At 38.9% G+C, this 15,916-nt stretch overlaps 1 protein-coding gene across 17 annotated transcripts in view; it reads left to right on the top strand.

Moving 5' to 3' along the window:
• The window catches only part of KCNT2 (potassium sodium-activated channel subfamily T member 2), a 372,254-nt gene that overhangs the window by 22,583 nt on the left and 333,755 nt on the right, over positions 1 to 15,916 (top strand). Inside the window, exons 2-3 of one of the 17 annotated variants that reach the window (XM_067729792.1) lie at positions 4,789 to 4,846; positions 7,574 to 7,641. The exons of 13 other annotated variants lie outside the window; for them this stretch is intronic. The gene's annotated coding sequence lies outside the window, so the exon portion shown is untranslated. Of the gene's footprint in view, positions 1 to 4,788; positions 4,847 to 7,573; positions 7,642 to 10,453; positions 10,539 to 15,916 lie in introns of all 17 variants that reach the window. 3 more of the 17 variants (XM_067729793.1, XM_067729794.1, XM_067729791.1) reach the window with 3 other exon arrangements.

Raw genomic sequence — 15,916 nt, 5'->3', positions numbered from 1 at the left:
ATATTGATTCTTCCAGTCGAAGAACATGGTATGTCTCTCCATCTGTTGGTATCATCATTAATTTCTTTCATCAGTGTCTTATAGTTCTCTGCAGACAGGTCTTTTGTCTCCTTAGGAAGATTTATTCCTAGGTATTTTATTATTTTGTTGCAATGGTATATGGGAGCATTTCCTTAATTTCTCTCTCAGATTTTTCATCATTAGTATACAGGAATGCAAGGGATTTCTGTGCATTAATTTTGTATCCTGCAGCTTTACCAAATTCATTTATTAGCTCTAGTAGTTTTCTGGTAGCATCTTTAGGATGCTCTATGTATAGTATCATATCATTTGCAAAGAGTGACAGTTTTACTTCTTCTTTTCCAATTTATATTCCTTTTATTTCTTTTTCTTCTCTGATTGTCATGGCTAGGACTTCTAAAACTATTTTGAACAATAGTGGTGAGAGTGGAAATCCTTGTCTTGTTCCTGATCTTAGAGGAAATGCTTTCAGTTATTCACCATTGAGAATGATGTTTGCTGTGGGTTTGTTGTATATGGCCTTTATTATGTTGAAGAAGGTTCCCTCTATTCCACTTTCTGGAGAGTTTTCATCATAAATCGGTGTTGAATTTTGTCAAAAGCTTTTTCTGCATCTATTAAGATGACCATATGGTTTTTATTCTTTAATTTGTTAATACGGTGTATCACATTGTTTTGCGTATATTGAAGAATCCTTGCATCCCTGGGGTAAATCCCACTTGATCATGGTGTATGATCCTTTTGATGTGTTGTTGGATTCTGCTTGCTAGTCTTTTGTTGAGGAATTTCGCATCTATATTCATCAGTGATATTGGGCTGTAATTTTCTGTTTTTTGTAGTATCTTTGTCTGCTTTTGGTATCAGGGTGATGGTGGCCTCATAGAATGAGTTTGGGAGTTTTCCTTCCCCTGCAACATTTTGGAAGAGTTTGAGAAGGATGGGTGTTAGCTCTTCTTTAAATGTTTGGTAGAATTCACCTGTGAAGCCATCTGGTCCTGGACTTTTGTTTGTTGGAAGATTTTTAATCACAGTTTCAATTTCATTACTTGTGATTGGTCTGTTCATATTTTCTATTTCTTCCTGGTTCAGTCTTGGAAGGTTATACCTTTCTAAGAATTTGTCCATTTCTTCCAGGTTGTCCATTTTATTGGCATAGAGTTGCTTGTAGTAGTCTCTTAGGATGCTTTGTATTTCTGTGCTGTCTGATTTAACTTCTCCTTTTTCATTTCTAATTTTATTGATTTGAGTCCTCTCCCTCTTTTTCTTGATGAGTCCGGCTAATGGTTTATCAATTTTGTTTATCTTCTCAAAGAACCAGCTTTTAGTTTTATTGATCTGTGCTATTGTTTTCTTTGTTTCTATTTCATTTATTTCTGCTCTGATCTTTATGATTTCTTTCCTTCTGCTAACTTTGGGTTTTGTTTGTTCTTCTTTCTCTAGTTCCTTTAGGTGTAAGTTTAGGTTGTTTATTTGAGATTTTTCTTGTTTCTTGAGGTAGACTTGTATAGCTATAAACTTCCTTCTTAGAACTGCTTTTGCTGCATCCCATAGGTTTTGGATCATCGTGTTTCCATTGTCATTTGTCTCTAGGTATTCTTTGGTTTCCTCTTTGATTTCTTCAGTGTTCTCTTGGTTATTTCGTAACGTATTGTTTAGCCTCCATGTGTTTGTGTTTTTATGTTTTTTTTCCTGTAATTGATTTTTAATCTCATTGAGTTGTGATCAGAAAAGATGCTTGATATGATTTCAATTTTCTTAAATTCACTGAGGCTTGATTTGTGTCCCACGATGTGATCTATCCTGGAGAATGTTCCATGCGCACTTGAGAAGAAAGTGTAATCTGCTGTTTTTGGATGGAATGTCCTATAAATATCAATTAAATCTATCTAGTCTGTTGTGTCATTTAAAGCTTGTGTTTCCTTAGTAATTTTCTGTTTGGGTGATCTGTCCATTGGTGTAAGTGAGGTGTTAAATTCCCCCACTATTAGTGTGTTACTGTTGATTTCCACTTTTATAGCTGTTAGCAGTTGCCTTATGTATTGATGTGCTCCTATGTTGGGTGCATATATATTTATAATTGTTATATCTTCTTCTTGAATTGATTCATTTTCATTATGTAGTGTCCTTCCTTGTCTCTTGTAACATTCTTTATTTTAAAGTCTATTTTATCTGATATGAGTATTGCTACTCCAGCTTTCTTTTGATTTCCATTTACATGGAATATCTTTTTCCATCCCTTCACTTTCAGTCTGTATGTGTCCCTAGGTGTGAAGTGGGTCTCTTGTAGACAGCATATAGATGGGTCTTGTTTTTGTATCCATTCAGCAAGCCTGTGTCTTTTGCTTGGAGCATTTAATCCATTCATATTTAAGGTAATTATTGATACGTATGTTCCTATTACCATTTTCTTAATTGTTTTGGGTTTGTTTTTGTAGGTTCTTTTCTTCTCTTGTGTTTCCCACTTAGAGAAGTCCCTTTAGCATTTGTTGTAGAGTGGTTTGGTGGTGCTGAATTCTCTTAGCTTTTGCTTGTCTGTAGAGCGTTTGGTTTCTCCGTCAAATCTGAATGAGACCCTTGCTGGGTAGAGTAATATTGGTTGTAGGTTTTTCCCTTTCATCACTTTAAATATATCATGCCACTCCCTTCTGGCTTTAGAGTTTCTGCTGAGAAATCAGCTGTTAACCTTATGGGAGTTCCCTTCTATATTATTTGTTGTTTTTTCCTTGTTGCTTTCAGTAAGTTTTCTTTGTCCTTATTTTTTGTCAATTTGATTACTATGTGTCTTGGCGTGTTTCTCCTTGGGTTTATCCTGCCTGGGACTCTGCACTTCCTGGACTTGGGTGGCTATTTCCCTTCCCATGTTAGGGAAGTTTTCGACTATTATCTCTTCAAATATTTTCTTGGTTCCTTTCTCCCTCTCTTCTCCTTCTGTGACCCCTATAATGCAAATGTTGTTGCATTTAATGTTTTCCCAGAGGTCTCTTAGCCTGTCTTCTTTTCTTTTCATTCTTTTTTCTTTATTCTGTTCCGCAGCAGTGAATTCCACCATTCTGTCTTCCACATCACTTATCCGTTCTTCTGCCTCAGTTATTCTGCTATTGATTTTTCTAGTGTATTTTTCATTTCAGATATTGTATTGTTCATCTCTGTTTTTGTATTGTTCATCTCTGTTTGTTCTTTAATTCTTCTAGGTCTTTATTAAACATTTCTTGCATCTTTTCGATCTTTGCCTCCATTCTTTTTCTGAGGTCCTGGATCATCTTCACTATCATTATTCTGCATTCCTTTTCTTGAAGGTTGCCTACCTCCACTTCATTTAGTTTTTTTTTCTGGGGTTTTATCTTGTTCCTTCATCTGGTACATAGCCCCTGCCTTTTCATCTTGTCTGTCTTTCTGTGAATGTGGTTTTTGTTCCACAGGCTGCAGGATTGTAGTTCTTCTTACTTCTGCTGTCTGTCCTCTCAAAGAAACAGTTTTGTCAACTGCTATTTTCACTTAACATATTGTTAAGTAGATCTAATTAAATCTGTTAAGTGAAGTGTATCTTTAAGTAGATTCCTGAAATGAGATTATTTATGATTGTGTAATATTCCATGATATGAGTGAGCATATTTATCTAATTCATATTGTTATTAGGCTGTAGGTTGCTTTCATGCTATTTCACATTCTTGTCTCTAAATATTTGTAAGCATTTCTAAGGCCTTGCTGATGATTTTCCTAAAATAAATTCCTAAATGTGGTATTACCATGTCAATTTTAAAGCTTTTAACGTGTATTTCCATACTGTACTCTAGAAATATGTTTCAGTTTCTAGATACAGTTATTATTAATTGGTGCCCATAACTATGCAGATTTTAGATCATTGTAAAAAAGAAGTTTATAACATGGTTGCCTAGGGAGTGCTATATTAGTCTTTTCTACATTCCTTGGGTATCATCCTTGTCTCATCATATATATTTACTTTCCTTATGTATTTTCCTTATATCATTATACATGCATATCATTGGCAAAACAAAAGCAAAGAAGAAAAAGCAAGGAAATTGACATGTCAGTGCATGTTTTAGCAATAACAATAAAAGCTACTGCTTTTATGAAATTTCAAAATGCTTACAATAAGATAATGCTTTTGCTTGCTAGTAAAGTCTCTATTTTGCCCTGTGCTGGTAGCAACAAAAAGAAAGGAAAAAGATGAACAAATCACACATAGACCTTGACTGCTAGGAAAAGCTAATGAGGTAAATGAATAATAGTCAGGTTTTTATTATTTCAAGTAAATCATCACATTTATGGCATACTACTCCCAAGACAATAGGGCAGCAGCTTTTTGTTTTAAATGTTTTATTTTTTTTCCTGTTTTTTGTTTTCCTGCATATTTCATCCCCATTCAAATACTATTTAATTCACATTCACATTGAACTATAAAAGCTGAGATATTCAAAAGCCACTCACTCTTGGGAATTCCCTGGCGGTCCAGTGGTTAGGACTCCATGCTTCCACTGCCAGTGGCCCTGGTTCAATCCCTGGTTGGGGATCTAAGATCCCGCATGCCTCGTGGCATGGCCAAGAAAAGAACAAAAAAGCCACTCAGTCTTGAAATAGTACTTAGTAACTGTGTGGTCTTGGGCAATTATTTAATCTCTGTAGTCTTAGAGTCCTCAACTATAAAATGAGGGTAGTAATCTTACTGCCTTTGGGAGTGAGATAAAGTAGCTTTGAAAAAAGTTGAATCTTGATAGTGAAAGTTTATTGCTGTTTTTTGTTTCCTAGGTTTTGAGTCTATTTTAACAAAATATGGTGATTGTGCTTTGGAGAGTCAAGCTCCAAGGTGAGGAATTCTTTCTTTCATTAGTCACAGACGACGAGACTTTTGTTCTTCCCTGAGCACTTATTAAATACTGCAGTTAAGAGATCAAGGGAAGGACCTGTGAAAACTATATAGTTTGTTATGGTGAGATATAGTGGAAGAAATTGTAAACTCTACTACTTACTGGTTAAAAATTTTTTTTTCTCAATTTTTATTTTAGTAGCTGTCTTGACTATTTTCCTCTGGCTGTATATTTCTCTCCACTTGTCTTCCTAGAAACTTAAGCAGAATTCCATTATAGAATCTTGAAGCCAAGTAATTTCACCCTAAGTCCCAAGGTTCCTATTCTAGCAAAGCCTATCAATTTACTATTAACAAAAAATTCAGTTAGGGAAAAAAGGCAGGATTTTCCTTTTGACAACAATATTTCTAGTCACGGCAATGTTTGGTGATATCCTTTCCTGGGAATATGTTCATTCATCTGTATTCTCTTTGTCTTATCCCCACACTCTGCTGATTTAACTGTGCAGACACTGTCCTCTCTGCTAACCCTACTTTCTTTGGAATCTTCTGGAATTCCTGCACCATCATAAATACATTTTCTTACACACTCAGTACTTTTCAAAGAGAGTCCACTGCATCTGCTTATTTTATTTTATTTTTTAAAATTTTTATTGGAGTACAGTTGAGTTACAACGTTTTGTTAGTTTCCCATGTACAGCAAAGTGAATCAGTTATACGTATACATATATCCACTCTTTTTTAGATTTCCCAAATAGGCCATTACAGAGTATTGAGAAGAGTTTCCTGTGCTATACAGCAGCTTCTTATTAGTTATCCATTTTATATATAGTAGTGTGTATATGTCAATCCCAGTCTCCCAGTTTATCCCTCCCCCCTCTTATCCCCTGGTAACCATAAGTTTGTTTTCTACATCCATGACTCTACTTCTGTTTTGTAAGTAATTCATTTGTACCCTTTGTTTTAGATTCTACATATAATCGATATCATATGATATTTGTCTTTTTGTGTCTTACTTCACTCAATATCTAGGTCCATCCATGATGCTGCATCTGCTTATTTTAAATCTTTTTCTAAAAAAATAAATTTATTTATTTATTGGCTGCGTTGGGTCTTCGTTGTTGCATGCGGGCTTTCTCTAGTTGCAGCAAGTGGGGGCTGCTTCATTGCGGTGCGCAGGCTTCTCATTGCGATGGCTTCTCTTGTTGCAGAGCACGGGCTTTAGGCTCGCGGGCTTCAGTAGTTGTGGCACGTGGGCTCAGTAGTTGTGACTTGCGGGCTCTAGAGCACGGGCTCAGTAGCTGTGGTGTACAGGCTTACTTGCTTCCCGGCATGTGGGATCTTCCCAGACCAGGGCTCGAACCTGTGTCCCCTTGCATTGGCAGGCGGATTCTTAACCACTGTGCCACCAGGGAAGAGAGTTCACTGCATCTGCTTATTTTAATAGGAACCAAGCTGTAATGTGAACATCTTTTCCATGAAAACTGCCCATTTTCACGCTGTTCTCCACATACCACAGGTCTGGGGGTGTGTTGCTGACCTTATAAATTATAGACCGTTACATCTCCATATCTTTGAGGTGCATTTTTTTTATTATGACCTTTGTTTTTTCCTTGTCGCTGTGTTCTCCCAACTTTTTAGTGGTTCTTTCATAGTCATGGAGGGTATGGGTACAGCTTCCATATTTTCTTCTCATCCCAGATTCTGCTATTCCCCTTTTCAGGTTCCTTACCTTAGTGAACGACCCTTTCTGGATCTTGCCTCTATGGTTCCTTTATTTTGATGACTTTCACGTCCAGCTTTCTTCAGCATCCTCTTATAAGGCTGGACCCTCCTGTGACCAGAATTGCTTTACTTCTGAGAACATACCCTGCAACCTCCCACTGTATGACTTCTTGACCTTGCAGCCCCCATGTCTTCACTGGCACCAAACTGATTCACTTTCACCTGTCAGCAAGAGCTTCAGTCCCTTTCCACTTTACTTCCAGGATTCTCGCCATTCATTTCTAGCCTCTGGTTTTCTTTTCTGCCTCTTATTTACCCTCCACTTCCTGTACTTCTTGTTGTCTTACTGCTCCACTGACACTTCTGTTAGAGTTTCTGATCATCTTTATTATGCCAGATCCAATGAACAGTTTTCTCTGATTCTCCTCTTCTTCTTTCTTGATACCTCTTTCTCTCTCTCTCTCTCTCTTTTTTTTTTTAAATTTTTTTTGGGGGCAGCACCACGCCGCGACTTGTGGGATCTTAGTTCCCTGACCAGGGATTGAACCTGGGCCCTGGCAGTGAAAGCACAGTATCCTAACCACTGGACCGCCAGGGAATTCCCAAAACCTCCTTCTCTTGATTTCTACAACATCATTCTCCTTTAGTTTATGTCCTGTACGTTCCTTCTTAGTTCTCCTTTATAGGTTTTCCTTTCTTTTACTTACTCCTAAAAATTATGGTTTACCAAGGGCCCTTTCTTCGTGTTTTGCTCTCTTCACTTCTTACCTCTTTCTAGTCCATTTCACTCAAATTTTAGTAACTGTAATGATGTATTGATGATTTCCAAATCTCTATATTTGTCTTGCTCCTCTATGTAAATTTATATATACCTAAAATTATATTTACCTTTTCCCACTGAGCGTCTTTGCATAGCTGACGTTCAAGAGATGCCTCAGTGTAGAATGTACAAAATTAATTTTATCTCTTTACAACTATCTCTTCTCTGGTATTTTGTTTTAGGGGAATGGTAGCAACACACAACCAGTTGCCCAAACCAGGAGCATGAAATTCTAACTAAACCTTTTTTGGTAAGGCAGCTTGCACAATTTGCCCTCTGTCCTTCTACCTAATTCCCCAAATCCTCTCAAATCTCAGCTTCACTTTTGCAAATTCACTTTGCCTGTTTGCATAAAAAGGAAAGGAACTCTTTTTGTTTAATACCGAAGGTGCCCACATTAGCGATTGCATTTTTGTTGTTGTTGGTGGTTTTTATTAAAGTGAAGTATAGTTGATTTACAATTTTGTGCTAGTTTCAGGTGTACATTAAAGTGACTTAGTTATAATTTTCAGGTCATTACAAAATATTGAATGTAGCTCCCTGTACTATATTGTAGATCCTTGTTACTTACCTATTTTATGTTATAGTAGTGTCTGTTAATCCCATACTCCTAATGTGTCTCTGCCTCTCTCCCTCTCCCCTTTGGTAACCATAAATTTGTTTTCTATGTCTGTGAGTCTGTTTCTGTTTTGTAAGTAGATTCATTTGTATTCTTTTTTAGATTCCACATATAAGTGATATCATGTAATATTTGTCTCTCCTTGTCTGACTTACTTCACTCAGTATGGCAATCTCTAGGTCCATTCATGTAGCTGCAAATAGCATTATTTTGTTCCTTTTTATGACTCAATAATATTCCATTGTATATATGCCACATCTTCTTAAACCAGTTGTCTGTTGATGGTCACTTGGGTTGTTTCTGTCTTGGCTATTGTATATAGTGCTGCTATGAACATTGGGGTGTAAGACCTTGCATTTTTAACCCATGACAATAATTATACATTATCAGAAGTTATAATTTATTTCTTACCATATTGAGTCTAAAGAGAGAGCTTAAAATGTCAGATAGGGTGATGTGCCTTTTCCTTGCGTTTTCCCACCAGATTTCCTCCCTCACATTTTTAAAAGTTTAAGGTAACATACAAATTTAAAGTAATAAATAGATAAAAGAATGTAGTGCCTTTGTGAGCATATGGATTTGGGAAGTTACAAAAATGAAATACTTAGGAAAAATATCTCCTGCTTCCCACTCCCTAAATATGTAAAAACAATTTTTCTATTATATAAAAAAGTGAAGCACTGCAACCTAATCTATATTTTCTTGCCACAGATTAGCATTTATGTGATCTTTTTTTTTTTTTTCGGTACGCGGGCCTCTCACTGTTGTGGCCTCTCCCGTTGTGGAGCACAGGCTCCGGACGCGCAGGCTCAGCGGCCATGGCTCATGGGCCCAGCCGCTCCGCGGCATGTGGGATCTTCCTGGACCGGGGCACGAACCCGTGCCCCCTGCATCGTCAGGCAGACTCTCAACCACTGCGCCACCAGGGAAGCCCCATTTATGTGATCTTATACTAAGCCTTTGTGATATTAATAGCTAAAAGCTAAATGCTAAAAAGATTGTATTCCATATAGACTGATGTTTAAAGTTTAATTTGTTGTAAAATCTTGCTTGTTTTGTAAATAGCTGTAGTTGCTGTAATTCCTTGAGAATAAATGACCTGGTTTTGAAAAAGTGTTTTTATCAAAATACATGTACATTGTTCAAAAAGTCAGCAGTTATCCTAAGGCTTAGAATAAGAAAACAAGACCAACAGAAACAGTTGGCCCGGGACTTCCCTGGTGGCGCAGTGGTTAAGAATCCGCTTGCCAATGCAGGGCACACGGGTTCGAGTCCTGGTCCAGGAAGATCCCACATGCCACGGAGCAACTAAGCCCGTGCGCCACAGCTACTGAGCCTGCGTTCTAGAGCCCACGAGCCACAACTACTGAGCCTGCGCACCCAGAACCCATGCTCTGTCCGCAGCAAGAGACGCCACCACAATGAGAAGCCCGCGCGCCTAGAACCTGCGCACCACAATGAAGAGTAGCCCCCACTGGCCGCAACTAGAGAAAGCCCGCGGGAAGCAACAAAGGCCCAACGCAGCCATAAATAAATAAATAAATTTATTAAAACCAAACATTTGGCTCCTGCCAACATGTTATCAACATGTTAAAACAACATGGTTTACCTTTCAGACAGAAACACTTTTCAGTCTTTTACCTGTTTCTTCTATAGAGTTTTTAACTCACTGTAGTATATTTCTTAGTTTTTTAGTCTCTGGCAGTATTTGTTGACTTCCTTCTGTAGAAGATGAGGAGTTAGAAGTCCGATTACACCACCACCACACACACCTTCCGTTCCCCATCTCCCCACTATAGTCCTGCTTGCTTAGGGGATGCCAAGGATGTATATTTTACGACTACTGAAATATTGCTCAGAGCTGAGTAATGTAGTAATGTATTATGATTAACTTTTTCTTATTCAGATTTTTTGCTCTTTAGGAATTTAATCAGTTTCATTTTTTGGGTTTGTTGGTTTGTTTGCCTAGCTTTCCCGCAATACTCTAACAGAACTATATATAAAGGCTTTCTCAGTGTGGTCAGACACATCAGGGATTGTATCAGTCAGGATGGTTCAGGTTGTGCTAAGGTCAGAAACAGCCTCAAATCCTCACTTGTTCTCTGTGGAGCTACTCAGGTACCCCTTGCCCTCCCACTGAACCATCTTCATGCTTCATTCTGGACTCAACTCTTTCGGCTTCTTTTCTCTCTGTTGATCTGGGACCTCAGTTCATCATTACTCCATCATCTTGGGGATTGTCCTCATTTTCTCATATTGGAGTCTCCTATTTTCTAAGTTTGTTTACTCCTTTCTGTTGGTGGAATACATCTTCCAGAAGCTTCCTGAGAAAGGGTTTTTAAAAGGAAAGATTTTTGAGCTGGGACATGTCTAAAAATATTGCTATTCTACCATTACATGTGACTAAATACAAAATTTATTTTGGAAAATTATTTCCTTTTAGAATTTGGAAGGAACTGTTCCACTGTCTGTTATTTTCCTGTGCTGCTGCTGAGAACCCCATGATCATTTGAGTGACTCGCTTCTAGGTATTGAAAACTTTCATCTCCATTCTTCTGATAGTTCATGATGATGTACCTCGGTGCAGGTCTTTTTATTATTACATTTCATTAATTTAGTAGTGAATGACCAAAAATTAACTGGAAGCTCTATGAATGGATGGGATTTGTTGCCTGTGGACTTTACTGGGGATGATACGAAGAGGAGCTGACTGTTTCTTTGTCATTTTCCCCTTCCCCCGCCCCCACCCCCTGCCCCCATCTGTAGTTCTTACCTCTTGGGCTAGTTTGTCCAGATTTGAATCCCCTAAATCTTGGAAAAGAAGTCATTTATACATTAACTTACAATAGCAGCCTTTAGCATAAGCCCCCTGTCTTGGACAGTGCCACCTCCCTCCCCACTTTCTGTTCTCCCTGGTCTACCCTGGTCCACCCTGGTGTAACCTCTGTCATCGTCCGGTGTTCTGGGGGTCAGGGAATGATATTTGCCTAATTGTGTGTGATGGAACAGGGGATGTTGGTACTAATAGACCTTTTATCCACTCTGTTTTCTCACCAGCCCTTCCTCTACTCCCAAGGTTCCCACTTCCCAATAACTTGGTCTTTCCAGGTACAAAGGTGCTTCTTGTCCTTCTGTGTTATCTAACATCTGTGTCAATTCTGGAGCAGTTTCAGTTGACTCGTTTTTCTGCTAATGATGGAGTCTGTAATGACTACTCATTTCTAAATTTTGCTTACAAATGAAAACTTTTTCTAATATCAATCTCTGTGCCTTGAGCTCTGTTCTCTTCCATCAGTGATCTAGGACAGCAAATAAGTAATATATAGCATTAAGTAAAATCTTACAACATCCCGAAAGCAGTGCAGATTACATTTCTCATGGTTTGTTGTCCTTTTTTCCTAGTGAGAAAAGTATCCACAAACTGTAAAATAGCACATGTGAGAAGGAAACAAAGAACTTGAACTTCAAAGGATTGTATTTTCTGGTTTCTTTGCATTTTTTTTGCGGTACGCGGGCCTCTCACTGTTGTGGCCTCTCCCGTTGCGGAGCACAGGCTCTGGACGCGCAGGCTCAGCGGCCATGGCTCACGGGCCCAGCCGCTCCGCGGCATGTGGGATCCTCCCGGACCGGGGCACGAACCCATGTCCCCTGCATCGGCAGGCGGACTCTCAACCACTGCGCCACCAGGGAAGCCCTCCTAGTGATTTTGTATTGGATTCCAAACATTGTGAATTCTGTCCTTTGAGACAGATATTTTATATTTCTGTAAATATTCCGAGCTTTATTTTGGAATGTTGTTATTTGGAAACTGTTTGATCCTTTCAGGTCTTGCTTTTGAAATTTGTCAGGCAGCCCCAGAGCAGTGCTCAGACTAAGGTTTATTATTTCCCACTACTGAGGCAAGACCCTTTGAGTCCTCTAGCCCTGGGCATCCTGAGTTTCTGCAGGCTATTTGGTGTAAGCCTGGGTACAGTTCCTGAGCCTGTGTTCTTTGCCAGGCACTGTTACTGCTGGTTCTTTCCCAGCCTTAGTTTCCTGGCATGCATGTGATAATCAGCAGTCAGCTGAGTACTTGAGAATGTCTGCTTATCTCCAGAGTTTTTTTCCTGTGCAGCCCTCTCCTCTCTGGTACTGAATCCTGTGATTTCTCGCTGCCTTGGTTTTTCCAGACACTTAGCTCTGTCTTCTCAGTTCAGAGGCTGCCAGGCTCCATCTGGATCTTACTGTCTGTGAGCAACTTTCTCAAAGCAGTTACAGTAAATCGAAGCAACTGTAGGGCTCACCTCGTTTGTTTCTCATCTTTCCGGGAATACCATCCTCTGTTGCCTGAGGTTCATTGCCTTGAAATTGTGTGTGTGTGTGTGTGTGTGGTCAGTCTTTTTGTTGTTTCTGGGGTGTGTGTGTGTGGATCTGGTGTCTGTTACTATATCTAGGCCAGTAGAAGCTACAGGATAGATGTTGTTTTTTTTTTTTGTTTTTGGTTTTTTTTTTTTGCGGTTCGCGGGCCTCTCACTGTTGTGACCTCTCCCGTCGCGGAGCACAGGCTCCGGACGCGCAGGGTCAACGGCCATGGCTCACGGGCCCAGCCGCTCCGCAGCATGTGGGATCTTCCCGCACCGGGGCATGAACCTGCATCCCCTGCATCGGCAGGCGGACTCTCAACCACTGCACCACCAGGGAAGCCCTGCTGTATTTCATAAAATAAAAATTAGGTATTATTTTCTCTTTTCTCCAGATTAGATAACAAAACTATTAATAACTGATTCTCAGCAAAACTAAATGATTTTCTCAGGACCATGTAACTATGATAGAGCTGGGATTCAAACCCAGGCCCACTCTACCGTACTATTCTATCGCTACCCAATTTTGTGTACTTAGTCGAGTTTTCTTTATCTTAGAAATGTCAGTCTATTTCTTTCTCTCTTTATCTCAAGAAATTTCAAGTACCTGCCTGTCAGGTACTATTATAAAGGAAACCATGCTATAAAGGCATTTACAGTAGCTGGGAAAGTAAATAAGAGTTCCATGTAGCATGGTGTGATCAACTTGCAGGTGTCGTGAGAGCACAAGGAAAGGAAGGACCAGGGGAGGATCTGAAGTGGACCAGTTGCTTGAGTGAGTCCAGCAGGTCAGTGTGGTAGGAACCTGCAGAAGGAATAAAATGTGCAAAGGTGCAGAACCACGAGAGAGCATGGAGAACATAAGGAACTGGCGAGCCAGGGGCTGGAGAATGCCAGGAGATAACATTGTGAAGGTAGGGAGCTTTCTGATCATGAAAGCACTCCATGCCTCTCTCAAATTTTTAGAGTTTTTTGGCTGATGGAGGAGGGAGACTACTGAATAATTTTAAACCACGAAGTGACCTGCTGGGAATCCAGTTTTGGATCTTTCTCCTCTGCGTGTACTAAAGGTTAGCTTTGCTTTAGCGAAGATTTGGATGATTAAGTCTGGCTGCGACACAAGATATATGCAAAATGGATATAATTTCTGGTTCAAATTTCTGTTGGGAAAGTTCTTTACAGTCAACGAATTATATCTTAGAGATAAAGGCACATTGCCTAACTGTGTCATTACATTTTGAGATTTTAATGGGTAATTTTTTGCCCTGGTAAGAGTGTGTATGTAGGTGGATGTGTGTGCACATACACGTGTATTTATGTATATGATTTTATGCTGTATTATATATGTTATCATTAGAAGTATGATGTATGGCAAAACAAAGCAAAAGAGAGGAGCTTCCTAGGGGAGAGCATTCCTAGTTTGTGTTGAAGATTCAGACACCCCAGATCTTTAAAAATCTGACATAAGTACATATAGATATTCCCTCATTGATTAAAGAATGGTTTCACTCATTCAGTGAACATTGTTGAGTCTTCACGATGTGGCAGGCACTCAAGTCAGGACTGTGGATACAGTGATGAATGATATAGTCCCTAGCCCTCTCAAGTGGGATTAACATGTATTTCAGCAGCTGTAATTATGATAAATGTTGTGATAAATTTGTATATAAAGGAAGTTATTCAGACCGGGATAAGCTTGTCAAAGTATCAAATTGGTGTAGATAATAGAAATTACCAAAAGCACTGGCTTAATTATGTAATACTCAAACATGACACCTCCACCTTAGTGCCTCACAGAGGTGTCAGTGTCCTGTAAAAAATGAATTTGGAAATAGTGAGGTTCAAGAAACAGTTTACACGTTCATGGATCAGAAGACTCAATATAGTAAAGATGTCATTTCTCCCTAAATTTATCTGTTGGGTTAAGACAATTTCTATCATCATTTCAGCAAGGTTTTTTTGTAGACATAGATGAATTCCAAAATTTTTATGGAACGGTAAAGTCTCTAGAATAGCCAAAACAGTTTTGTGGGAGGAATAATAATGTGGAAATAATCGGTCTTCTCAATGTTAAGGCTTACTGTATAGGCACAGTATTCAAGACGCTGTGGTCCTAGAGGAAGGACGCACAGAGCTGGACAGAACTGGATAGAGAACCCAGAAGTGCACCCATACAAATACGTCCAATTAATTTTTAACAAAGGAGCACAAGCAGTTCAATGGAGGAAGAATAACCTTTTCAAAAAACACTGCTGGAGCAATTGGACCTCCGTAGCTAAAAAAATGAACCTGGACCTAAGTCTCACACTTAACACAAAACAACTCAAAATGGTTCATGGAATTACACGTAAAACATAAACTAACATTTCTAGGAGAAGACATAGGAGAAAATCTTTGGGACCAAGAATAGGCAAATGGTCCTCAGACCGACACTAAAAACAACCCCCTGCCCCCCTGCCCAAATTGTGCTTCATCAAAATTCAAAGCTTTTGTCGGGAGGATGAAGTGACAAATTACAAACTGGGAGAAGATATTTGCAATCCACATTTCAATAAAGGACGTGTTTCTGGAATATATGGAGAACTCTCAAAACTCAGCATTGAAAAAGAAGCAAAAACAATCCAGCTAGGAAATGAGCAAAAGATAAAGATACGCACAGACATTTCACCAAAGAATATATACAGATGGCAGATAAGTGTATAAAAAGATGTTCAATATTGTTAGCCATTAGAGAAATGCATATTAAGACCACAAGGAGCTATCATTACATACCTCTCAGAATGGGAAAAAAAAAAAGTGATCCTTGCCATCAAATGCTGGTATGGTTGTGGAAAAACTGGAGCACTCTTGCATTGCTGGTGGAAATGTAAAATGGTACAGCCTCACTGGAAAATAGTTTGGTAGTTCCTTTTAAAACTGAAAATAGATTTACCATATGATCCAGCAATTTCAATCTAAGGCAGTCTTAGATTTTCATACAGAAACTTGTACACAGATATTCACAGCAGCCAGTCCCTAGTTATATAAACAGTGGTACATCCATACGATGGAATACTAGTCAGCAGTAAAAAGGAAAACTGATTTATAAATTCGACAACTTGGATGAAACTCAAAGAAATTATGCTGAAGAAAAAAAAGCCAACCTCAAAAGAATATATATGACATGATTACATGTATTTAACATTCATGAAATAATGTGATTATAGGGATGGAGAGCAGATTAGTGGTAGTGAGGTATAAGTGATGCCGGTTGGTGGAGAGACTCTAAGCAGATGGCAGGAGGGAGTCTTGTGATGATACAATTAAATATCTTGATTGTGTGGTAGTTACAGGCAGCTACACGGGTGATAAAGCTTTGCAGGGCTACACATACAACACACACATACCAGTGAGTGCATTTACAACTGGTGAAATCTGAATAAGCTTTTTGAATTGCACCAATTTCAATTTTTCTGGTGTTACTATTGTGCTATAGTTATGTCATATGTTAACATCGAGGGAGCCTGGGTGAAGGGTGCACAGAACATCTCTGAACATCTTTGACCTTCTGTGAATTTATATCATCT

This window comes from Pseudorca crassidens, chromosome 2, assembly GCF_039906515.1.
Source record: "Pseudorca crassidens isolate mPseCra1 chromosome 2, mPseCra1.hap1, whole genome shotgun sequence".
Taxonomy (NCBI): Eukaryota; Metazoa; Chordata; class Mammalia; order Artiodactyla; family Delphinidae; genus Pseudorca; species Pseudorca crassidens.
Note: the sequence above shows the minus strand (reverse complement) of the source record. Positions and strands in the feature narration are given on the sequence as shown.